Source organism: Leptonychotes weddellii, chromosome 16, assembly GCF_054177405.1.
Source record: "Leptonychotes weddellii isolate Sample4059 chromosome 16, ASM5417740v2, whole genome shotgun sequence".
Classification (NCBI taxonomy): Eukaryota; Metazoa; Chordata; class Mammalia; order Carnivora; family Phocidae; genus Leptonychotes; species Leptonychotes weddellii.
Window position 1 is genome coordinate 16,197,689 of NC_138384.1, and position 25,455 is coordinate 16,223,143.

A 25,455-nucleotide genomic window follows, 5' to 3' on the forward strand; every position below is an offset into this window, starting at 1 on the left:
CCTGAAGAGAGCGGAGAAGGCGCCCCCAATGGGCGGCCTCCTGGGCGGGGCCAGGATCGCCATTGGCTACGGCGGCGCAGGGGGGGCGGAGTCAGCGGAATGAGGCGCGGAGCTGTTCGCTGCTCCAGGTGCTGAGTCCGAGGGAGGCTCCGGACGCGAAAGCCGCGGTCGCCGCCGCCGCCGCCGCCGCCACCGCCGCCACCGTTGCCACCGCGAGAGCCACCGCGGGAAAGCCGGGGCAGTGAGGAGCCCGGAAGAGCTGGTCGCGCTGCCGAGCGCTGACAGCCCTCCCTCCTCTTTGAGGTCGGTGCTGCTGGGTTCGCTTTTGTTTTATGCGGGGGGGGATGAACTGAGAAATGAGGGGGCCTGGGGAGTTAATGAGACCTCTCCTCACCGCCCTCAAGACCATCTGTCCCGGAGAGCTGCTGACTGACTCCTCGAGGGCCTCCCCGTGGCCCGGCACCTGAAGTCAGAGCAGCTTGTGTTAGTTTTTGTTTTATGGTGGAGGGGCAGTGTGAGAGTGTGAGGGGTAAGGGCTGGAGGGACCCCCCCATCTCTACTGAGAGGGCGTTGGGGAGCTTGGAGATTTCCCCCACCCCCGTGCCTGAAAACGAGGCTGCTTGGATTATTGAGGATGGGAGGGAGTGTTATGGGATGAAAGGTTCTGAGGTAGGGAGACCCTTCCCCATAACACCTGTACTGCTTGAGGTTACAAAGGGAGTCTGGGTGTGATGGATGAGACCAGGGGACTCCTCCTCCTCCGCTCAGACTATCCTGGGCTTATTGAGGAGGGGCTGTTTGGGATGTCAGGAAGATCCTTTCCGTGCCCACCCCTTTCCTGAAGCCTAGGTTTTTGTAAAGAAGGAAAACGGGATGGGATGGAGACAGGGGACTCTTCCCCCTCCCACTTGGACCCGCTTAGGTTACTGGGGGGGGTTGGGATGTGAGGAGCTAAGGCCGGGAGACCCCTCCCCACCGTGTTTGAAATCGCCGGCACAGGAAGGCACTGATGGATTCTCGGGGGTTCTCCATGCTCAGGGTCCCTTGCCTATGGTCCGAGTGGCCTGGGTGTGGATGTGCGGTGGGGGAAAGTAAGGGGTGGAGGGAATCCTCCCGACCTCTCCCTCTCTGAGCCTTACACCATAGGCCCTCTCTACCTGGATCCAGGCCAGGGGCCAAAAGTCGAGACGACCCTCCCTGCCCCGCCCCGTCCCGCCCCGCCCCGCCTGGCGACCCGGCTCCTGCACCGCGGCAGGGAGCCAGACGCTGATGGGCACGTGCGGGCGGAACGGGGTGGGTCCCTTCTCTAGCACTCCGAAGCTCGGGGCAGATGTCCCCTGAGTCTCCAGACCTTTGAGGCTGCTAGGCTTCACGCGGGGAGCGCCCCAGATCTGGCTACCGAAACCTGCTTCCAGGGCGCCCGGCGGCAGCTTCGGGAACCGTGCTTTTGCGCTCGGCCCAAGCATCCTCGGTAGGACAAAGCGGCGGTCGCTGCACTGGCGGGCCTGCGCCACCCGCTGGGCGGGGGGCGCGGCCAGGGAAGGGGGGGCTCCGGGCGCGGCGCAGAGAGCTTCCGCGGAAACATGCCAGGAGCCGGGCGGGAGACAAAGCGCGCTCGCTCCTCTCGGGCCTGCGCGAGCCGGGATGGAAAATCCCGAGGGAGGAGGCGGCTGCGCCCTGGCTGGGTACTATGCCCCGCACCCTTCTTTCCGGCACACCACCCCCTACGCCGGCCCAGCACCCCAGGATGCCCTGTGTGCGATGGTAATCAGGGTCCCTTCTGGGGGACATTCAAGACCTGTGACCACGAGGACACGGACAGGCGGGGGGGGGCAGGGGGGCTCCGCCTGGAGGGGAGGGTCCCAAGATTCAGGAGACCTAAGTGGGCAGGGTCTGGAGGGGCATCCTGACTGGATGGTGTCCCCACGCCCCATCAACCATGTTAGGTCCAGTTTGATTCCGGGGTTTGAGTGTGTTTGTGTCACCGTGTGTTTGCATGGGTGATGATGTGGGTCAGAGTGTGTGAACGTGTATGACTGGGTGAATGTACCAGCGTGTGCTCGTGTTCATGTGTGTCACGGTGAGCTTGTGAATCTGGCTGTGTGAGCCTGTGAGAAGAGGAGCCACTTATTGCTGACCTTAGATGTTGGCGGTGGGGGCAGCGTAGGAGCCCCTTCCACTCTAAAGCCACCGTAATAACCTAGGGTCCCAGTGGGTGCCCTCAGGGTGAAGGTAGCTTCAGGCTGCCTTGGGCCTAGCCTGCATGCTTGGGTGTGGCCTAGAATATAGGACCTCACAAGTATGTGGAGCCCTCTAAAGCCTTTCTGGGGTCTCAGGTCTGACCCTAACATCCGTTACCATTGCCCTGCCCTTCCTATCCTTCAGAAACCTTATCCTGCTGTAATGGGCTGCCCTGGGGCCCAGAATTCCACCCCACCCCTCCACGTGGGCTTCCAGGTGGGGCTCGGGGCGCTCATCAGCACAGTCCTTTATGATGTGGGTGCAAGATTTTGTGGCAAGGCAAATTTTGTCCATTTGGCCTTCATGTCTGGAAGGGTCATAGGTCTGGGGTTGCTGGTCAGTGGCAGGTGGCCTCTCAGTAATACAAGGTATACTCACAGAGCACGAGTGAGACACAGAGATACCACTATGAGTGGACACCCCTAGAAGATAAGGACAGCCCTCCCAGACATGCCTATTCCCAGAAAGTGACCTCAATTTCATAGTACTTTTATAGCAAAGGTGTTGTGTGGCTTTGAGATAATCCCCACCAGAAACCCCTTTCCCATAGGATGAGGGGCTAGACCATTGTCAGTGGAACCACAGGAAGAGCAGTTACCAGACAGTGGAGCCACCATCCAGCCCAGCCCTGCCTGGTCCAGTCTCCACGAGTATCCACTGCCAGTACCCACAGCGACCTCTACTGGGAAAAGTAGTAATTTTGCAACTAACACTCCCCCGGTGTGTGGAGGTTCAGGGTGGGTGTGGGCATTGTTAGGTAAAAACCACAAACCCTTTTATTTGGGGGCTCCCTGTCTGCCCTTGGGGTCCTAGGTTGATGTTCTTGATGGCAGTTCCTTCAAACTAGTTCAAGCAGTGGAACTGCCACTGTCCTTGCCCATATAGAAATATTTAAAGGGACACCTGGGTGTCTCAGTCGATTAAGCGTCTGCCTTCAGCTCAGGTCATGATCCCAGGGTCCTGGGATCGAACCCCACATCGGGCTCGCTGATTAGCGGGAGCCTGCTTCTCCCTTTCCCTCTGCTGCTCCCCCTGCTTGTGCTCTCTCACTCTCTCTCTGTCAAATAAATAAAATCTTTTTTTGTTGTTGTTAAAGGGGGGAAGAAGTATTTAAAGAGGGCCAAAATGCTTTTGTCCAAGTTTCTGTACAGGGGTGGACATCAAATCTGCTTAAGAGGAAAATGTGTGGAAAATACTTATCAAGCTCAGGGTGTTTTAGGCATCTTTCTTATCTCTTCCTCTCCCACTATGTTCCCACTCCCCTTTCTTATTACACTTTATCTTCCTCTCTTACTCATTATTACTCAATAACATATTTTCAAAGATTAGCCTTCTTTTACTGGTTGACAACATGGCCCAGAAAATGCAAGACTCGGGAGGCTATTACTAAGTGCAAAGAACTGGCAAACACTGGTTCTTCCAGACCTACTGATGGGAGTAGGGGAGATGGATGAAACATGCTCTGTCTTAAATCCTCATCTGGTGACATATGTCTCTTCTCCCAGAATTGCTCTGAAGGGATTTCACACAGTCACAAAATCTTTAGAGCTCCTCAAAGGAAAGGAGGTATTTAAATACCTGGTATTGTTCTTACTTTGGCATCCATGTGATTTGCATTGAACTATGTGACTCAGTATCATAAAGTAAAAATAGGACTTAATCTCTTCCTTGCCTGTTCAGAAGGTGTGCATATGTGTGTTGTGTTCTGCATTAGAGAGTGAAAAGCTAAATTATCTCATAAATTGAACCATCTGCTTATTCTGATTAGAGAATGGTGCTTAACATCACCTACAGGCAATAACATTATTTTATGTTTCTTTTAATTCAAACCTGAATCTCTTTGTCTTGTAAAACCTTTCTTCATGCTCATACATTATTACTTTCACTTGAAGTTAATCAAGAATGTTTAATCCTTGTACAGAAGCCAAACAAATTAAATATCAGCAGATACAGGAAGATGTGGGTGGTGTTTCTGTTCTTGGGCTCAAAAAAATCCTTGGAGTTCACAGGAGAGAAGGAAAGGGGGTGAAGGTTTAGTAAATCTTATGGGTGTAGTTAACAGGTTTCTGAGGAGATGCTCCTCAGAATTTTTCCAGGAGAGCTGGTCGTGTTGAAGAATCTGAGGATGCAGGCAAATAGCATGCATGCTGGGAGTGGGAATGAAGCCCTGGGGATTCCTAAATCCAAGCACTCATGCAGCCTTTCTGGGAAAATCCCCCAAATCCCTCCTGCAGTCACAAAGGAAAGGAGCTGTCCAAGGTTCTGGAGCACTGGCTTCAACCCCACTAGTGGGAAGGCAGGATTTAGGGCATGGAGTAGAAGCAAGCTCTGATGACCACGGTGAGGATTTCCCCAAAGCTCATCACAGAAAGAAATAGGAGGAAACAGAGCTATAGAGGCTTTTATTGCATCGCTTCAAACAAACCCATTGGCAAACCCTATTTAAAGAATTACAAGCTAATAATAAGAGGAAATTTCTGAGTCAGGCTTTTCACATGTGAGAATGTATTTAATCCTCACAGACCTATGAGGTAGGTGGTGGTGGTGTTTCCACTTTCAAGATGAGGAAGTAAAGCTTTGAGAGGAAAGGGGCTTGCCCATGATTACAGAGATCAGAAGGAACAGAGGTTAGATTCCCACCTGGATCTCTTAAACTCCAGAGCCTCCTCTTACCACGATTTTTTCCTACTGCTATTGGAGAAGCAAAATTGAAGTTTTGAACTGTCCTATCTGAGATGCTAACCAAATTTTAGAGGAATGGATTGGGGACCAACAAAGATTCAGACATAAGCCTCAAAGAGTCCTTTCAAATGCATCAAGGATATTACCACAATACTTTTTTTTTTTTAATTTCCTTTGGAACTTTTTTTTTTTTAAGATTTTATTTATTTATTTGAGAGAGAGAGAATGAGAGACAGAGAGCATGAGAGGGAGGAGGGTCAGCGGGAGAAGCAGACTCCCTGCCGAGCAGGGAGCCCGATGCGGGACTCAATCCCGGGACTCCAGGATCATGACCTGAGCCGAAGGCAGTCGCTTAACCAACTGAGCCACCCAGGCGCCCTTACCACAATACTTTACATATTATCCTGACAGAAGGATACCTGTACTTGATTACCAAGGAGGAGAAAGGGGAGTATAATGACCCTCATGGCCAGCGTCCCAGGGTTTTCTTTCCAGAGTGGAACAATTTCACAAGAAGCCAAGCCTGGATGGCAGCAAAATTTATTTTTAATAATCTGCAAGAATGAGGGAACAATGAGGAGGCTGATATTATTTCACAGAGTACATGTAGAGCCAAAGAAATAGGGCTTATCTTTACTTGCTACAGTCCTGTTCCAATGCTGAGGACACTTGGATATTGTTAAGAGGCTCCTTTCCCCTATTCCCACTCTCACGTTTTTACAGCAAAGTCTCTAACACCAAAATGAAAGTTTTCGTTGTTGTGAGCCACAGCTAATCTCAGGGAACTATCACATTCCTGCCCTCATGTCATCATAACCACTGTTCTGCCTTCGTATGTGGCTTCAGGACTCCTGAAGGTAGGCAGGTTTGGGGCTTGATGTGCTTCAGGCCACATGTCCTCTGGTTCTGCCAAGAGGCCTGTGCCTGAGAACTCCCCATTCAGTAGCTGTTGTTTAGGTATCTAAAGAGAGCAGAGAGGAATAGACTTTTGCTTTTTCTCCTCTCTCGATCTCAGTCTGCACAACACACAGATGCGGGGGGAGGGGGCTCACCTTTTAAGAAAACGCCTCACAGGGGCACCTGGGTGGTTCCGTCGGTTAAGCGGCTGCCTTCAGCTCAGGTCATGATCCCAGGGTCCTGGGATCGAGCCCTGCATTGGGCTCCCTGCTCTGTGGGGAGCCTGATTCTCCCTCTGCCTGCCACTCCCCCTGCTTGTACTTGCTCTCTGTCTCTCTCGCTATGTGTCAAATAAATGAATAAAAAATCTTTTAAAAAAAGAAAAAAAAGAAATTGCCTCACATCAGGCTGGGTGTCCAATCCATTCTGAGTAATTCCCTCCCCTCCTAGGCTGGGGCTCTGCAGGACTCCGATGCACAGAGCAAGGCTGCTATTGCTTTTTCCGAGGGCACTTGGAGGCCAAGGACCTGGCTCCCCATCTGGGTCTGCTCTGACTCATATGACCGCAGACAGATTTGATTGTTTTCCTATTTAGAGTCATTAATTAACTCTCCTCAACATCGGAACAGCATGTATTAAGAGGAAAGCTATTTGTGGGGGTCTCTAGGAAGCCATGCCTACAGCTGAGCACCATCTCCTTTGCTAACAGGATCAGGAAATGGTTTTTAATTCTGGCTTTGACCCTTCAGAAAACTTAGATCATCAAGATTTTGTGCCAATGTGAGAATGGAAATATAAGTGTAATTGATTGCTAAGGCTGCTATAGTTATTTTGGCAAAAACTGGGAAACACAGGGATCCGTCAAAGAAGAACAGGATTTTCATTCATTCAACAAATATTCTTGTGTCTGCAATGTGCCAGGCACAGAGCTGGGCATAGCAAACGTAGTTCAACTTGGAATAAGCTCTGTCACATAGGAATCTTGAGTGGAACGTGGAAACAGATGCAGAACCCCTGACGAGCAGAGTTTTTAGAAATGGAAAGAACCTTAATAATCATAAACTGTCATCATCTCTTTTTTAACATGAGGAAAGAGGCTGAGGGAAATTGAGGGTTGCCACTGGCCATACACAGCCCCGATAGTGGCAAAAATGAGGATTAGAACCCAGGTTTTAGTAATTCCTCAAGCTTCTTCTCTCCACTGTACTAAACTACTGCTCTGCTCACCAAATTACCCGAAGGGCATGTTTTCATTAACATAGGCTTCTTGGATCTAATCGTAATGCAAAACTTAAAGTTGAAATAGAAAAAAATCATAGATGAAATACGAAGAGTGCCCATTTATATCCATGTTGTCCAAGCCACATGTGGCTAATGAGCACTCAAAATGTGGCTAGTTCAAATTGAGATACACTGCAAGTATAAAATATATACCCGATTTTGAAAAATTAGTATGAAAAAATATAAAATAGCTCATTAATGTGAATATTATAGGTTGAAATAATATTTTGGATATGTTGGGTTAAATAAAATATATTAAAATTAATTTCACTTGTTTCTTTTTACTTTTTTAATGTGTCTACTAGAAAATTTATAATTATATATGTGGCTTGCATTTATAGCTCATATTTCTACTGAATAACACTGTTCTAGAGTGCTTTCACTTAGGAGGAAATGTTCTTTACAAACTAAGGCATTTAGTGGCGCCTGGGTGGCTCAGTCGTTAAGCGTCTGCCTTCGGCTCAGGTCATGATCCCAGGGTCCTGGGATTGAGCCCCGCATCGGGCTCCCTGCTCCGCGGGAAGCCTGCTTCTCCCTCTCCCACTCCCCCTGCTTGTGTTCCCTCTCTGTCACTCTCTGTCAAATAAATAAATAAATTCTTTAAAACAAAAAACAAACAAACAAACAAAAACTAAGGCATTTAGCAAAGTAGGTTCTATAATCAGTCAGCCTGAGATGAATACTAGCTCTACCACTTGGGCTGTGTGACCTTGGACAAGTTGATCGATCTCTCTGCTTCCATTTCCTCACCTGTAAAATGAGGGTGAACAGAGCCTACTTCCTTGATTGAGTCAAATTTCTTAGAACAGTGGCTGGTACATAGTGAGTGCGCAATTAATATTAGCTATTGTTACTATCAGAAGGGGCTTATAGAATCTTACAAGACAGGGGCTACAGGAAGGAGAACAAGCAGACAATTTTCAGATAAATGAAGAAAAAGATTTACTACTAGTTAAAACATGATTGAAAATACTTGCTCAGTATAAGCTCATGAACTACCTTGATGTGGCCCCAGTTTTCTGGCAGATAATGATACTGAGGAAAGATTTCAAGCCATTTAAATAAGCATACAATGGATAAACAAATTAGCTAACAGCATTATGCACAGGTCTTGACCCCTGCTAAATGAGTTGAGGAAGAAGATGATCAAAGTATACTTATAACAGATGACCCAAGAGCTCTAAGTCTCTTTGACTCCAAGATTTCTCAGGGAAATATAAGCCTTATGCTCTAGGAGAAAGATCTTGGGTAGGAGTCAGGCGTATGTGAGGTCAAAGCCACTCTGTCATCCATTGGCCTTGATCAAGACAGTCGTGGCACCTGGTTGGCTCAGTTGGTGGAGTGTGTGACTCTTGATCTTAGGGTTGTGGGTTCAAGCCCCACTTTGGGTGTAGAGATTACTTAAAAATAAAATCTTAAAAAAAATAAACTGTCAGTTTTCTCCTCTATAAAATGGAGCTAGCACCACCTCTCTTGCAGGTTGTGGTGAGGACTAAATTAGATAATGCAAATAAAACACCTCATACATAGTAGATGCTTTAAAAATGGTGGCTTTCATGAAATGGAATTTTAGATGTTCTTTAATAGGGAACTTTTGGTTAATAGAGAATTTTTTTATGAGGATCTCCATGATCTTTTCTACATTTTCACTACCACATTCTCCATCTTTGCTTGGTCCCTGAGGTGGTTGAAAGGACAGTTTCATCTGATTGTGTCTACACCAAAATGTAGGATCTCAGTAACTTTGGGCATTCTATACAATCTTTCATATTCTTCTCTCTGTCCCATTTACACATGTGAGGTTTCTTTCCTGGGATGGTAAAGCAAGCAGCAAAATGGGCATTGTTCTCCATCATATTTATCCTGAAGTTCTGACATTCTGACCTAGTGTTTAGAGCATTTTACATGCAGCTTTGCTTTAAAAATAAATGGGGCATAAATCTAGAAACCATAACCCCAGGAGAACCATGTTCTCCTGGCTCTTAGAGCAGACCGTGGGTCCACTCACTGCACAGCTCTTAGGGAACACATTGCTGCTGTCCTTGAATATCTATTCCTCTTCCAAAAATTTGCTTTCAGGACCAAAGAAATGTATGTTAAGCTCAGTGAAGACTTATGTTAACAAAGCTTGTTGGACTCTAGAGAAAACACTCAGACTAGTTACATGGCAAGTGTGGGGATCCCTGGAAGTATTTTTGCAGGAGAGCAACATAGTCAGATGTCCAGGGTCAAAGTGTGGTGGGGGGATTGAGGTGGGGAAGATCCGGAAGGCAGGCTCACCCATCGTTCTGTTGAGAGACCCGTGACTTCCAGGGACCTAAGTACCAGTATTAAGTTCTCTTGGGATAAGTTCTGATCTTAAAATGCATTTTCCCCACCCATTCCCTCTTGTTCACTCAACAAATACGGAATAGTGCATTTTGAAAAACCTTGCTCTGCAAGAGCCCAGGGTCTGGCTGCGGAGAAGGAAGATGCCAATGTGCAGAGTGAACCAAGGAACAAGTGCTGAAGTAAGCACAAGAGGCCTGATTAAGGCGGGTTGGCTATGGCAGTTGGCTAAAGCTATGGATCCCAGCCAGACAGACCTGAATCTGAATCTCAGCTTCACCACCAATGTGTGGCCTCGGGCAAGTGCTTTAACCTTTCTGAGCCTCATTTTTCTTATCTGGGGCAATAAAATCTACTTTCCCTGGGCTCTTATGGCCACTACAAGCCAACTTTAAGAAAATTCTTAAGAGTAATACTAACCTTCCTTTACTGAATGCTCACAGTGCCATCAGGCATTGTGCTCAGCACTTTATATGCATAAAAGAGATACCATTATTATCCCTATTTTATAGCTGAGGAAAGCAACGCTCAGGTACTTTAACTTGCCCAAGGTCACACAAGCAGTAAGAAGTGGGACCAGGACCCCAACGCAGGCAATTTGACTGCAAAACCTTCTCTTAACCACTGTGATCACTACCTCCCTGGTTCAAGGTCAACAGGAACCCAATGACTGTTATTTTGAAAGAGGGCAAGAAGATTCATTGATTAGCTTGTGTAGAGGTCTTCTGCTTGGTCTTCAAGAGTGGGTATGATATGGAGAGGCTCTGAGCAGTGAGTACCGAGAAGAGAGAAGGCAGCGAAAAGCTGTGAGCAAATGAACAGGGCTGGGAATGCCAATGATGTGTTCTGGGGGCCCTGAAATGGAGAAGAGGTTTTCAGTAGAAAACAGATGTTTAGAAATAAGGGTTTGGAAAGCCTTGGATATCAGGCTAACAAGTGTTAGAAAACCAAAAAAGTTCATAGGCAAAAGAGGGGATGTAAAATCTGAAAGCACCAATTTGAGGCAGCTCACTGAATTTGGGCGTATGATTGCAGTGTGGAGCAGGTGACCAAGCGTGCCCAAAGCCAGAGTTTGAGGAGACCGTGGCCAGACGGCACCACAAGCCAGCACGCCTACCCCTGCTCTCTGCTTTCCAAACAATGTGCACAGCCTTTTCTTTCATTTGGTCTTCACAAAAGCCCTAGGCAGTAGAAGGGTGGGAGGTCGGCTACCAGCACTGCTCCTGTGTCGAGTGGCAGGCAGCATGGGCTGCCAGGAACACAGATGCCAAACACAGCTGCAATGCTCAAACTCAGGCAAAAACCTTAGGACTTTTTCTGTGGGGGAGGAGGCAGAAGGTTTGCCCACTGGGCTGAGTCCTTTTCTCTGTGTTCTGGTAAGCAGGCAGTGTTATCCTTTGGTCCATGATTTCCCAGTGACACTCCTGCCTGAGTAGCTGCCCGCCAGGGTGGCTGCTGTGAGGGCCTGAGTCAGGGTCATTGCAAATCCCATAGTTCTTCTTGGATTCAGCACCTGTCAGCCAGTCGCCCCCTCCCTTGCGGAGAGCTCATTTCACAAAATGAAATTTTTCAGACTTCTGGCATCGTGAATTAATTGTGCTTGTTTCTCTGCAAACTGCAGGGACTAGAAACCAGACCCCATGCTCCTTAGGGGCATTAGAAGAAAAATCTCTTTTCTAATGGCTGCAGTTGCTGCTGACCACCAGATTTCTCTCCATGGCTACACTTCTGATAACAATGGAAAACAAAGACAGGAAGGGAGAGGGGCACAGTGCGGGCTTCTTCCGAGAGGCCCCTGCAGTTCTGTGAAGGGTGTGAGGCAATGGGGAGGGGACTTTCACAGCCACGAGAGAGCCCCTTGACGAGTAAAGGAGTTCTGATGTGAAAGATGATAGAAAATAAAAGAGACCGTGGTGCCACACTATATTTTCTCTAGAAAGTCATACTAGGTTCCAGATGCCCTCCACAGTTCTGGAAGGATAAATAAACAGGTTGGCAAGGCCACAGAGATTTTGACAAGTTATCCAGGAAAAAGTGCCTGGGGATTTTAAACATACCATTAATGAGAAATGACAAACACTTGGGTAATAGAATGTTAAAGGCTCCTGTGGCCACCAACCCCAGTAACGATTAATGTGTGTCAAACACTGAACACAACAGGGTGGAATGGTGACTTCTGAAGGATAAAATCAAATTGGGAAATCAAATAATAATAAAGGTACGGATTTTTCAAGTGGTTGTGCATCACAAAGTACAGCCGTGGTTATTCAGAATACCTTCACCAGCCAGGTCCCTTTTACCTGATGATTCTGATCCCAAGGGTCCATTTTTTGATATTCCTATGATCAGCGCCCAGCTCAGGGCATAGCACACAGTAGGTGCTCAGCAAGTGTTCACAGCTTGCTCACGTCCTTAACACTACTGTGTGCTAAGCCTTGTGCCAGGCACTGGAGAGATGGAAGTAAATGAGACACGGTGCCTATCCTTAGGGGTTAGGCAATTCCAAAACAGAACAAGGAGTGCACTGTAGGAAATGTGCAAATGAACGTGGTCACCTGTGATGGTCACCAATGATGCTTCCTTCTAGGTGCTTCCTCATACCTCTGGAATAAGGTAGCCCAGCAGGTGAGCCAAACTGGGACCTTATATTGCCAACCTTATCTCACATCAAGTCTGAGCAGGTCCAGCTGTTGTGTCTGAGGTAGCAGCATGAAGGTGAAGGAGGCAGAGGCTGGTATGTTGCAGAAACTTGTTGGGTATACACTCAGTAAAAATATTTTTCCTTTGCATGCTTCATTTGAAAGACCCACTTTTGAGACCCTTTGCCTGCAATTAGAGCATGCGGCCACAAGGAGCATCCATGAAGCAGTGTGGTCCAAGCAGCCAGGCTCCCCACGGGGATAGAATGCTGAGCAAAATAATTGTTCAGTTGCTAACCTTCAGAAGAACATAATTTTACACTAATGGATCAGAAAAGGATTGCACGTTTAATTGGACCAAACCATTGTAACCTATGTGTAGTGAGTGGAATTAGGAATTCATCAACATTCATTTAACAAAATTCATGTGTGTCTACTGTATACAAAGAGAAGCACAAAGTCCCCGCCCTTAGGTACTGCCTCCTGCAAGGACAAACACGGACAGATAATGGCAGTGCAGCGAAGTAAGTGGTATGCTGGGGGGATGAGCAGAGAGTACTAGAAGCACAGAGGAGGAGCCACTAACTGACAGGGGCAAGGGGGGTGTGGTCACACACACACACACACACACACACACACACACACGCTTTTGACCCAGATGTTAACACCTGAGTCAGAGGGTTTACACCAACACACATAGAAGTGTGGATATTTTGAGACACTGAAGAGAATTGGGATTGGCCTGTAGAGTGATCTTGGATATATCATCTACACCTCTGGAGCTCAGTTTACCCCTCTGGTCCTCCAAGGGCTTGGTAGTGGCCATCCTGACCATGTGGGCCTAGAGTGGCATGGAGATTAGAGTGATAACCTTGATCTCAGTGGCCAAGGCCTGGACTTGTCCTAGCCCCAAGGCCTCCTGGGAACCAGCTTGTCTGGACCCTCTTGATTCTGGCTGAAATGTTCCAAGGGATTCCAGAGGATCAGCTGAGATGCTGGTGCTGGAGACACTTGCCGTTTTTGAGGCATCAGCCTTTAGTGTCCAGTGGAAGTGGTCTAGCTCTCCTAAGTCACTATTTGGCTTCCCGTCCTTCTGCAGAAGCCAGGCTGGCCCCCTCACTCTACCCTGTATGCGCTGCCCTGTGCCCTTCCGGCAGGCCTGAGGCCACTGTTTGGAAAGCCTTGGCCTGGTCAGATGCAGGATCAGTGGTGGCAGGCCAGCCCCACCCCTGTCTCCAGGCCCTTCAAGAAGACAAAGCCCAGTAGTAATTATTTCACAATATACTCTTGCATGTTATATGTCAATAATATCTCAATAAAGCTGGAAAAAAAGAAAGAAAGGAGAATCTTTGCTGGGCCTGTGTCTCCCTCTGGAGCCCTTCTTCGGTCCTGGCAGGCAGTCCTCCCCAGCCAGCGCCATCCGGCCTTTCCCCTGTGTGTGGCTGGGGCAAGGCCTCCCCAGAACAGGCCCCTGTGTGTTGGGGACACAGAGGAGCAACTATCTTGCATAAGTGAAAAAAATGCCAGAGTGTTTAATTTAAGCAAGTCGTTTAAAGCTTTTTAATTGCCCCATAGAGAGAGTTTTAATATACATTAGAGCAATACCTGGTTAAGAGAGTAGACAAATGGAAGCACTGAAAAAGCCCTCACTGAAATCTTAAAAAGTCTTAAAAAGCCTCTTTTCAAATAATTCATGTGCCCAGGAAATTTCATGCAGAGCCTATCAGGCTCAACCACGTCTCTAGGCCAGAGCCAAGACCCAGGCAGCTCCAGTCCCCCATCCACTCTCACTCTGGTCTTTAGCCCTGGGACCATCTCTCTGCAGAGAGCTCAGCCCTGCCAGCTGGGACCACGGCTGCTCAGGCTGCTTTTCTCAGTAAGGGCCAGCAGGCACCTCTTCCTGGGGGCTTCCGAAGGCGGTGGTAAGGACACTTCCTGCCTCGCCCCCTCACCATCCCCAAACACACCTGCCCCCTGGCTGGGGCCTGGATGGTCCCTTTATCTTGCAGGAAGCACCACTGGGCACCTATGCAGGACTCCATTCCCAGAGTGAGCAAACAAAGAAAAAACTACAGAGGGCCTTTAAAACCATTCTGCAGAGGATGTTGCCTCTACCAAAAGGAGATGAGAAGGGGCCAGGCTGAGATAAGCAGAGCTGCTTAGAAACCGAACACAGAGACAAATCAAAAACATTCATTGGAGGCAATAGAATGCAGATCAGTGGAGTGAGAAACAAGATGTCTCCCATCCAAATCACTGCAGAAGATAAAAGAAATCATCTGCTATGGCGCAAAAGTCAGAAAAGAAAGGAAATGCAGAAAACATAAAACAAGATGACAGGAGGCTACCCAAAATGGTTCTGACAATAAAAGTGAGTCTTTAACATTCCCTTGTTACAAGACAAAGGCTCCCAGATTAAATAAATGCAAGAGACTCACGTAAAATAAAACAACGCCACGGTAGGCAAAGCTATACCAGGTAAATGCAAACAAAAGCAAAAGCATGAGCGGCTATATCAAGACAAAGCACAATTTTAAGGCAATAAGTAGCATCAGGCAGGATGAAAAGGGCAATTTTATATTCTTAGGAGCAACTGTGAAAGCGTAACTGTTCTGAACATTTGTACACTCGGGATTTTAGCATCAGGACACTTGAGGCGAAACCCACCGCTGTTGGAAATACGAGATGAAGACAGTTGTGGGCATAAATTTACATGCTACTCGCAGTACCTGACCTGACATCGAGTAGCCAGAACATGTACAACAGCTGGAAGGAGTAATATTCTGAAGAGGACTGAGGCGAGTGCTGAACTTTGTACCCGTGCGAATGATGTTTGCCATGTTTTAAAAGACCATCATAGATTGATACTTGGGATATAAATGTTAAATTGAATACAGATTTATATATACAGTATAATTCTAATCACAACTTTAATAACCCTAAGCCACTGAAAAGCCACTGAAAGAAAATATACCAAAAGGTTGACATTTGGTGTGTTCAGAAAGGTTTGAAATTAGGTATTTAAAATTTCTTTCCGCTTTTTCTTCCCAGTGTTCTTTAATGATCATATAATATTCTAGGAGTTTAAAAAAAGTGAACTGAAAAAAATAGTTTCAGACTCATCCCCATCACACAGGATTTATGATTTTGAAGATTTGGATAAAATTAACAAGAACAGGGGGCGCCTGGTTGGCTCAGTCAGTTAAGCATCTGCCTTCAGCTCAGGTCATGATCCTGGGGTCCCAGGATCGAGCCCCACATCAGGCTCCTTGCTCAGCGGGAGGCCCGCTTCTCCTCTCCCTCTGCCTGCTCCTCCCCCTGCTTGTGCTCTCTCTCTCTGTCAAATAAATAAATAAAATCTTAAAAAAAAAAAATTAACAGTAACAGCGGACAGGAATCCCAGCAGGCCCCACACAGCCTGGGGCTCTTGGCCCCTCTAAACCCACCTGGTCACCTCAAAACCCTGGGGCACCTATGTCTTCCCAATTCCACTCCCATCTCTTCTACTGTGCCTTTATGACCCTTCCAACCTCCACTGACAGCTCAGCTGTGTTTTCCCCAAGACAAACCCTGGTCTCCTTGCTTTTCCCCATCCGCCCATGCCCCTGCTGACCTCACCTACTCTGGGAGAGGGATGCAGCTCCCTTCTATATGCCAAGGCCTCATGAATGCATCTCTAGCTCCAAATTCACCACAGAGTTTCAAGGGTGTACATCAGCCTGCAGACTGGATGTCAACCCAGATGCAGGGGCAGGCATGGTGGACATGCCTGCAGAGGAAACGGTCAGTGAAGCCCCTCTGAGCACAGGGCACAGGGATTGAATGTGAAGCAAAGATGCCCCAAGGGGTAGTGATGAGAGCATGTAGAGCATCCACAGTCAGAGGTAAAAGAAGGTTTCCATGAAAGAATTAGATAAATCAGCACCTTGAGCATAGTTCTCCGTATGCCATTGGAAAGCAGAACCTACAGCTCTGATGTATGGGACGATGAATTAGGATTGTGGCGTAATCAAGAAAAACATCAAAGTCAAATTTAAAAACCAGGCCCAGACTGCCTTGGCCCCTGGAATGCTCACGTGGGATCCCTCAAATTCCCTTCTGCCCACCACACACATCCAGCTCCTGGCTCAGCGGACAGATCCGGCTCCACCACTGAAATTTGCTGGGCAGGAGCTTCTGGTCTGGCCTCCTGACTTTTTGGGGCAGAACAGAAAGTCTGTAAATACCCTCAAGTCTTTAATCTACCAGCAGAAAGAGTGAGGATGAGATCAGTTTCTTAGCCCACTGATGTGGTATGTTAATTTTAAGGTACAGTTTCTTTTGAAAATGACCAAAATAAACTTAACTACTAACCCTAAACATATATTCTTATCAATCTCAGCTCTAAGTACCTATTCTTTATGGGAAGTAAATTACTTTAAGAGAGCTTTCTAAAATTATTACGTACAATTTCTCTTGCATTCCTGGGTCTGGGTTGCTCTCCAGTTACCCTTTTGTTTTCAAAGGCAAACATACATGAGACCACTCTTTGGAAACAGGGATTCATGAGATACTATGCAGCCACCTGGCTCTAGAGAAGAGGTAGGGCTAAGTCACCTCTAGCAAGTCACTTAACTCTCCTAATTTGCCAACTCCATAAATAAAGGGAAGAGAATCATACCTACCTTAAAATACTGTTGTAAAGAAAATCACGCTTCCCTATGTAAAGTGCCTAGTACAGTGTGTCTTGCAGCAGGAGCTCAGTAAACCTAGCAGTTATTCTCCTACCAAGTAGTGATTTTTAGCCTCTGTGACCCCACTGCTGTGTGTGATGGACGTGAGTCATTCTGGGGAAAACTCCTGCATTTCCCACAGTTCCCAACCACACAGCTCTCCTTCCGCATCCTTTCCCCTCCCACTCAAGAAACATCCAAAGGCATATGACTAAAATTGAAGTGATAATAGGAAAAGCCCCTAGAACCTTTGCTTATTTGTTTTTTTAAGGTAAATTAGTCCCAAACTTGACTACTTTAGCATCAGTGGCAAATAAATGGGAACTCACCAATGTCTAAAAGACAAGTCCCAACTGTTTGAGAACCTAGTTTCTCAGAACCAGACATATTGTAACTTCCCTGGGACTCACAAGCCCTAACATCCCCCCTCAACCTGTGAGACCTGGAGGCCCTTCTGGCCCCAGTCCGATTCTCAAGCACTTGCGTATCTAGGGCCACATTTTCTTACTTCCCCCACTCCCACCAAACCTCACCCTCTCTCTGGTACAGTTCCTTGCCTTTAGCGGACAGTTAATAAATGTTTCATAAATAAATGTGTCTAAATTCTGGCCCTACTTTTATGCCTCCCTGCACTGGCCCTAGCAAATGCTCATTATGAGCCACAGTCTGGCCAGGTGACCTGGCTTCCAGCAATAATGTGCACAGGAGGCAAATGATTAAATAATGCATGTCTATCCACTTGACACGACATTTTGCAGCCACTGGATATGATGCGCTCAAAGACTCAAAGGCCACGTGGAGACACAGCTAACATTAACTGAATAAATAGACCATAAAGCAAGTGTCCTTGTCCAGCCATCACACACATGGACCCAGATCGAAGGGGAAGGCTGAAGAGAATTGATTGTTGTGAGAGGGGTGGGAATCTGCCTGATGTGTTTCTAAATTCTCTTCTATGTGGCTTGGTTTTTACAATGAACAGCAGGAAAGGCCCCAAGAATGGAAAGGAGTCCAGGGCTTCCTCATAGGCACATGGCCAAACTCAGTGCACTGAACTCAAAATGAAGGCTAAGGGGCTGAACTCGGCAAAGGATGCAGAAGCCAGAGTCCACTCAGGAACAAAATGTGGATTTGACCCAAAATAGCGGTCGTGCTCAGCCTCAGAGTCTGAATTAATCCTCTTCTTAGTTTATTGACATCTATGAAATTGATTCTCTCCACAGAATCACAACCCGTGGCCCTGGCATTGCAGTTGATAAAAAGCATGACTGGGGAGGCAGTAGGAAGCATCTGTACCAAATATTCACAGAGGCCCGGTGTGGGCTCTGCTCAGACTCAGGTGTTCTCTCTGGAAAATGTTCTCAGGCACCCCTGGGAAGAATGAGGAAGGGGAAAGGGAGAGGGACAGGTTGGGGAGGAGGGGCTAGGCAGCTTCTACTGCTCTCAAGTCAAAGTTGACCTCAAGGGTCACCTCCTCTACACTCAAACTGGAAGCATGGCCCCACTTTAGCTTCCTTTCCTCACTGCAGACCCGGACATCACTCCCCTCGCCTAAGACAGGGCCCACTGCTTGGTCCAGAGAACTGTTTCCCCTTCATTTGGAAAAGAAGAGGGAACAGCATAGCCCAGAAGGCTCATAGAGACTCACTGCTGACAAGGATAACCAGGCCAGGCCAGTGTCGGCCCTCGGCTCCTCCCCACCTGGGCTAACCCAACTGTGTTACACTGCAGGCCAGGGAAGAAGGGCCAGTGGTGCCCATCACATGTACCTCAAGCTCCCTTCTCCTGCCCCAAGCTCTTGTTGAGAGTGGAAACCACTGCTCTCCTAGAGTCAATGTAGTAGCCTTGAGGCCCGGTGTCCTCCAGCCTACCCAGGTCCTTCTCAGGAAATCCAGCCCTACACCAATGGTTGCCGGAGCAGTCAAAGCTCCCTGGTCACTGACCACAGAGGCCTCCTTGTTTTTCAGAACAACACTGCCCGAGCACAGAGCACGAACCAGTCCTCATACAGCTCGGACTGGCTCTGGAAGCCCTAATTACAACGAGCCTTACTTGGAGTATGGGAGCTGGCAGACAGATTGCCTGGGCTGAGCCCCGTGTCTGACAGGAAAGCAGATAGGCCTTGACTTTGTCCACATTTGAATCCAGGTCATCAGTAATCCAGCCTTAGGGTTTCCACGCACCCTACCTCAGAGTACCTGGTGGGCCAGGACCAACGCCAGATTCATAACACAACAATGACCCAGACCCTCACCCATGTCTGCTTCCCCAAAAGTGCAGCCTTCAGAGAGGGGTCGTCACCCAGGAGCAGCGCCCAGGGCAGCCAGGTTTGGTTATACCACTGAGCCTCCTCCCTGGCTCAGCCGGGTTGGCCTGGTCCAGCCAGATCCGCCACTGTGCGCTGGGACTTGTGATGCACAGTAGTTCCCAGAACCGAGAACCTAATGGATCATGGCATCTTCTGGGCTCTCTGCACACACCACGTCGTGGCCATCAGTGGCCATATATGCCTTTCTCTTCCAGGCAGGGACCAAGTATGACCCCTTTTCCCAAGTCCAGACTCAGGTGCAGATGGAGGGCTCTGTGATGTGGGGACCACAGGAACTGCCTCTTGCAAACCTCCCAAGCTTACTCTTTCTTCTCCTTCCAGAATCAGGAGGGAAAAGAAGGGATTAGATATCCCACTTCACAGCATGACTTCCTGGAAAGGCCCTTTCTCCCTATGACCAGTTCTGCTATCCACCTCCTCCCCTTTTGAAGTCTGGCCTCAAGACAGTAGGAGGATAAGAGGGTAAAACCACCCTCTCCTTTGAAAGCCCAAGGCAAGAAGCCTCCTCTGGAGCAAGTTGTCCAGGCCCTTCTGCTTCTGCGCCTGCTCCCCCACATCTGCAGGGGTGGTGGTGGCAATGGGCTGAAGGGTGCTTTCAATTTGCAAACTGAGGGAGAGTAGCTGTTTGAGGTTCCAGGCAGCCTGTGCGACCATCATATTCGAACTGTGGCCTCCAGTGCCCCCGTCAAGGACCGGTCCTTCATCTTTCTGATCACAGTTTATTGCCCTCAGCTTCCTAATGTCTTTTTCCATGGCCAGATCTTCTCGGGCAATGCTCACAGAAGCAAAGGGCCTTCAGGCTGGAAAATCATGGGCCGTTAGCCACTATAAGTGGAGTCAAGTGCTTTTGTCTCCACGGTGATGTTTGTTTTCCTGCTCCCAGGATGAGGCAGAGGCTGCTTGGATGCTCCAAGGCAAACGAGAAGTCGGAAGAGACAAAAGCGGTCACAAGCTCACAGGAAGTCGAGGGCATCCAGCAGAGGGACAGGAAGGTGCTTCCTTTGGGGAGGCCCATTTACTGGCACTGAGGTCTTTCTCTGAAGACGTGTTTCCTTTGCATTTCTGGGGCTATAGCACAGGGAACTAGGGACGGGGTCCTCAGGTGAACCCCTCTTATACCTGCCCCCACTCTCCAAGCCCCATCTCTCCCCTCTGCCCTACACACTCCTTCCCTCCTTCCTTTGTCTGATTTCATGTCTCAGCTCCCAAATGTAGAGGGGGCTGCACAGAGCTCACGCACTGAGGCCCGAGCACACAGTGTGTCGGGCTCCCCCAGTTATTTTGGGCTCCCTGTCCTGTTCCTATGACTCAAAGGCAAGAGTTGCACATATCCTGACCCAGAGTCGTCCTGTTGGTTTCTGCCCATAGCACTAGATCTGGTACGGTCCAGTAATAGACACCAGCCACATGTGGCTAAGTTAAATAAAATTTAAAATCTAGTTTCTCAGTCACACTAGCCACAATTCAAGTTCTCTATAGTCATGTGTGTCTTGTGGCTACCATATTGGACAATAGATACAGAACATTTCCATCACTGCAGAGAGTTCTAGTGAACAGCGCTGCCCAGGGCCTCAAGGTATTTCAGGGTCCTGACATCTTCACTGAATGCATTCACTGTTTTTCCAGGCTCTTCTCTGTCACCTACAAGTTTGGTGACCACAGAGAAGTAGGAAGACCATCTTTGTTTAGATCCAACAGACCTGAGCTTAAATCTCTGATTAAAACCTAGGAGCTGGGTGCCTGGGTGGCTCAGTCGTTAAGCGTCTGCCTTCTGCTCAGGTCCTGATCCCAGGGTCCTGTGATCGAGCCCAGCATCGGGCTCCCTGCTCGGCAGCAGGCCTGCTTCTCCCTCTCCCACTCCCCCTGCTTGTGTTCCCTCTCTCACTGTGTCTCTCTGTCAAAATAAATAAATAAAATCTTTAAAAAAAAATAAAACCTAGGAGTTGAGTGTCCCTAGGATGGTCCAGCTTCCTCATCTGTAAAATGGGAATAATCCTATCAACCTAAGTAGATTAATGGCAGGATTCACTGGGCAAATGTAAAGTTCCTGGCAGAGCAGCAGCCCATAAATGCAGTTACGGGTCTTGTTACTGATAAACTGTCAAACAGCATAGACTTGAGGCCTGGGTCCATGTGAGAGATTAAATGCACGCCCATGGTCAGGACTGGAAAATGAGTACAGTGACGGAAATAGCAACAAGGAGTGGAGATTGGCCCCTCGGCCTCTTGGGGATATTTCTATTTTTGGTGCTAGTTCCTTGCCAAATGGATTTTAAATCAATTGTTAAGGGCTTTTCATTGCTTCACAGTTTTATGAGACATGTCTCTCGGATATTTAGTAACTACCACTGGAAAGCCCGGTCCGTGATTCACTTCTACAAGAGCCAAACAGTAGTGGGGAGCTGCTAGGCCAGCTGGGGTCAGCTTGAGGTCACCATCCGGAGACCCAGAAGAACGGCGTTGTATGGTCATGAACTGGTTATTTGCATGACCTTGGCCGGCCGGCTTACCACCCTTTGTTTCCTCTTCTTCCAGGGCCCCATCCCCATAATGACATAATGAATGGGGTTGTCAAAGATCAATTGAGGTTATTGAATCAACAGTCATTTCTTTGTGGGTGCACCTGTGTCTGGCACTCATGGGGCCTGGTTCTGCGTGAAACCTTAGTACATGATCAGCAAACATGTTGACTGGATGGCTGATCATATAAAGATCCTATTGAGAACAATGCTACGCAGTTTGCAAAACTGGGGCAGGATTATTAATAGTGCAAGAGATAAGATAGTCTAGAATAGAACCTCTATTCTATTTTCACCTTTGTTCTACTCTCTGAAGTTTATCTTCCTTGAGGAAAACCTGGCCCACTATGAAGACCACGGGCCTCTGTTTCCTTTTTGGTCCAACTCGCTCACTCAGCACCCCTCTGAGCACCCTTCACCTGCCAGGCTCTGTGCTAAGCGTACGTCATCGTCCTCAGGGAAACGTGTGCTGGCTTCCCTGCAGCATAGCACAGGAGAGGAAGACTGGGAAACCCAGGTGCCTCCCTCCTGGGTGGTGTATAGCTCCCTAGCTCCCTCTCTCTCCGCGCTGCTGCTTGTTCTCCAGATCCCCACGACTCAGCACCAGCCTGGGCTGGGCCTTGGCCAGATACAGAGTATCCACCAGCCTCCCAGTGTCTAGGTTCACCCATCCTCATCCTCTTGCAGCTCTAACAACAATCCGAAGAGCTTAGGATTGGATGCTTTCCATGGGGCCTCCACCTTTCTGCCTCTGCCCTCCTTTCTTCCCATCCCACATCTGCTCCAGTGGCCAGCAGAGCCACTCTGAATCCTCCCTAGGGACGTCCTGCTCCCCATGGCATCCAGTGGAGTTTGCCCCCCACTCATGCCATATGCTTCAGGAGCCAAAGACGCTCTTAGAGAGATGAGGAAGCTGGACCCCTTCCCTTTTTCTGGGGTAAACCCAGCCACTGACTCTTCATATGGAATCTTCTAACCTTCTGGCTGGAGGAGACCTTCTTGACATACAGGGCTCCTGCCCATGATGCCTCTACCCCAAACAGCCTACTTCTTTTGAATAGGAGAGGTCCTCTCTCATCAGTTCCAGCCTTGGTCCTCGGTCACCTCGACCTCTTACTGGCTCACTCTGGGCCATGTCCACCCTCAGTGTGGGCTCCCCACCCCCTCCTGTGGCTTCTAGATGCTCCCTCTCCCAGTCCGGCTCTGCTGGATGGCATTACCCCAGTGGCTCCTGCAACGCCCCCAGAGGCACTGCTGGGCTCCGGAGCCACCCACAGCAGCCTCCAGGACGTGTTCTGTGCCAGTCTGTTCTTCCGGACTCAGAGCTGCCCACAGAGCCTGGAAGAGCACCAAGCTTAGGAAATACTGGCTAGTGGGTGAACAATGGGGTGGGCCAAGGCCCCACGTCCAGGCCTGAAGCAGAGGTCTTGGGTGCAAGAAAAAGACCCCTGAACAGATAGACCTAACCGAGTTTGCTGGTGGACTCCCTGCGGTATGCCGGGAAAAGCCCTCGGCCTCACAGAGCAAGGTCACAGAATAGGGGTGAACAGGGTGGTCTTTGAGCTCCCTTCTGGGTCATAAGGAAGGCCAGGAGGAGGCAGGAAAAGCTGGGTCAAAATCCTGGCTGACAACTAACTTGACATGTCATCTCTCTGAGCCTCCGTTTCCTCAAATGCAAAATGGGATGATACCAGTATCTGACTCAGGTTGTTGTGAAGATCCACAAATCGGGGTGAAAATGACCCCAAAGCCCCCTGAGGACTGTGTGACTGTTCACAATCTTAACTAAAATCCTATAAACCAGGGCAGGACTGTACAATGTACAATGGGTAAAGAAACTTCCTTTTCCAGGAGAATCCGACATTTTAAGTGGAAAGGGGCCTCACGGTCCACCAGGACCCGGAGCAGCCCTGCCCCTCCCGGCTCCACCCCCCCTTTCTGTGGCAGACCCACCTGGAGGAGGCGGGACCTTCACCCTCTGTTCCCTGGAGGTTAAACTGAGACCACACAAGGAGCAATTTGCAGTCACCTCAGTTCTGTGGCCAAGGAGACAGTTCCCTCCCCTTTCTCCCCAAATCTTCAGCAACAGCAAACTACAACAGAAACCCTCAGTAGGAGGTGGAATGCTTCATCTCTGGTTGGCCCCTCACCACAGACCCCCAGCAGCTGGGGCTCACACTTTGGTAACATTAGCAAAATGCTGCTTTTCCTCCTTGGAGCACTTGCCTGTCCTCTGCCTCCCACACCCTTCCAGCCCCTTTCAGGGGGGGCTCTTCCTCTGTCTTGCCCAAGCACCTCACCCTGGTCACAGCTCCAGTGACCACCAGGCCCAGGGTCTATGGCTTCCCCAGTCTGGGGCAAGGAAAGAGGTTAATTCTGAAACCGTGAGGGCCTCGGCAGAATCAAAACAAACCTTTTCTTCTGCCCAGAATAAATTGTGCCTCCTACTGAGGATTTCTGTTGGAGTTGGAGGATGCCTAGGATTATCTTACAGTTACTTATCTTACAGTTTTGGACGTCAGAAGCCCAAGATCAATTTCGCTGAGCTAAAATCCAAGTGTCGCCAGGTTGGAGTTCCTCTGGAAGCTCTAGGGGAGAATCCATTTCCTTGCTTTTTCTAACATCCAGGGGTTGCCTGAATTCCTTGGCTTGTGGTGCCTTCCTCCATCTTCAAAGTGTATCACTTTCTGCTTCTACTGCAATCCCCTTCTTCCCTTTGGCGTTCTTGCCTCCCTCTTATAAGACCTGCTGGGATTACACTGGGCCCACCTGGATAACCTAAGATAAGCTCCCCAGTTCAGAACCCTTAGGTTAATCACATCTGCGGAGTTCCTTTTCCCCCAGGTTCTAGGGATTAGGGCATGGACCTTTGTCAGGGGCTGCTATTCAGCCTACCGCTGGCAGGTCACTTAACCCCAGAGCCTTGGTGTCCTCAGCCAAGTGGGGAACAAAAGCCCACCCCCACCCCCGACTCTTGTGTGGGTCAAACCCAGTGGTGCCTTGGAATGTCCATGGCCCAGGAATGGAGGCTGAGCTCTGAGTGTGAGGCCTCACTCCCTGGTCAAGCTTGAAAGGATCGTGCCTGGGAAATTACAGTGAAGGAAGTAGGGTTGGGGCTCGGCTGTTCTACCTGACATGGTGTCTCTGGGGCAGCTGGTTTGCACTAACATTGCCGAGTAGATCACAAGTTTACTAAGCCCAGGGCCAGACACAGAGGGCACATATGCCCGGTGGAGTGGATCTGATGGCCAGGAGCTTCATCTAGGTCTCCTCCTCCTCCCTCATCCTCACCTCCAGGTAGTCACCCAGCCCTGTCGATCTTCTTTTTTTTTTTAACAATCACACAAGGAAGCATTTATTTGAGATTTAACATGAAATCATACAAATAAAATTTGTATAAACACAAATCCACATCGAGCCATAACACAGATAGCAGAAGACAAAATAAAAACAAAGAAAACTAATTGGCGGCTATGTACAGTTGGACACAGTTGTGTCTTGTACACTACAAAGTCTTTTACAAAATAATCACCTTAGATCAACAGAAGACCAATCTTCAATGTCATCCTGCAAGATAGGTTAACTTCAGCAATCTCCTCCTGTTTTCTCCAACGTCCTCCTTTAGTATGGCTGGTAATCGTTTTGGCGATCGCCACCCCATCGAGCCACCTCACCGTAGGTGCTCTGTTGGCCAGCGTAGCCCGCGTAGCCCCGTCCGTACCCCGTATAATCGTGGCCGCCATAGCCACTGCAGTTTTGATCACCACAATACGCACTACTGTCGTTTCCATATCCTTGATCATAATAGTTATTAAATCCTTGGTTCC

At 48.7% G+C, this 25,455-nt stretch overlaps 1 protein-coding gene across 1 annotated transcript in view; it reads left to right on the forward strand.

The window, feature by feature from the left end:
* The first annotated feature begins 200 nt into the window (after positions 1–200).
* The window catches only part of SMPD3 (sphingomyelin phosphodiesterase 3), an 83,754-nt gene continuing 58,499 nt past the window's right edge, over positions 201–25,455 (forward strand). The window contains exon 1 of the mRNA XM_081807413.1: positions 201–303. The gene's annotated coding sequence lies outside the window, so the exon portion shown is untranslated. The remainder of the gene's footprint in view (positions 304–25,455) is intronic.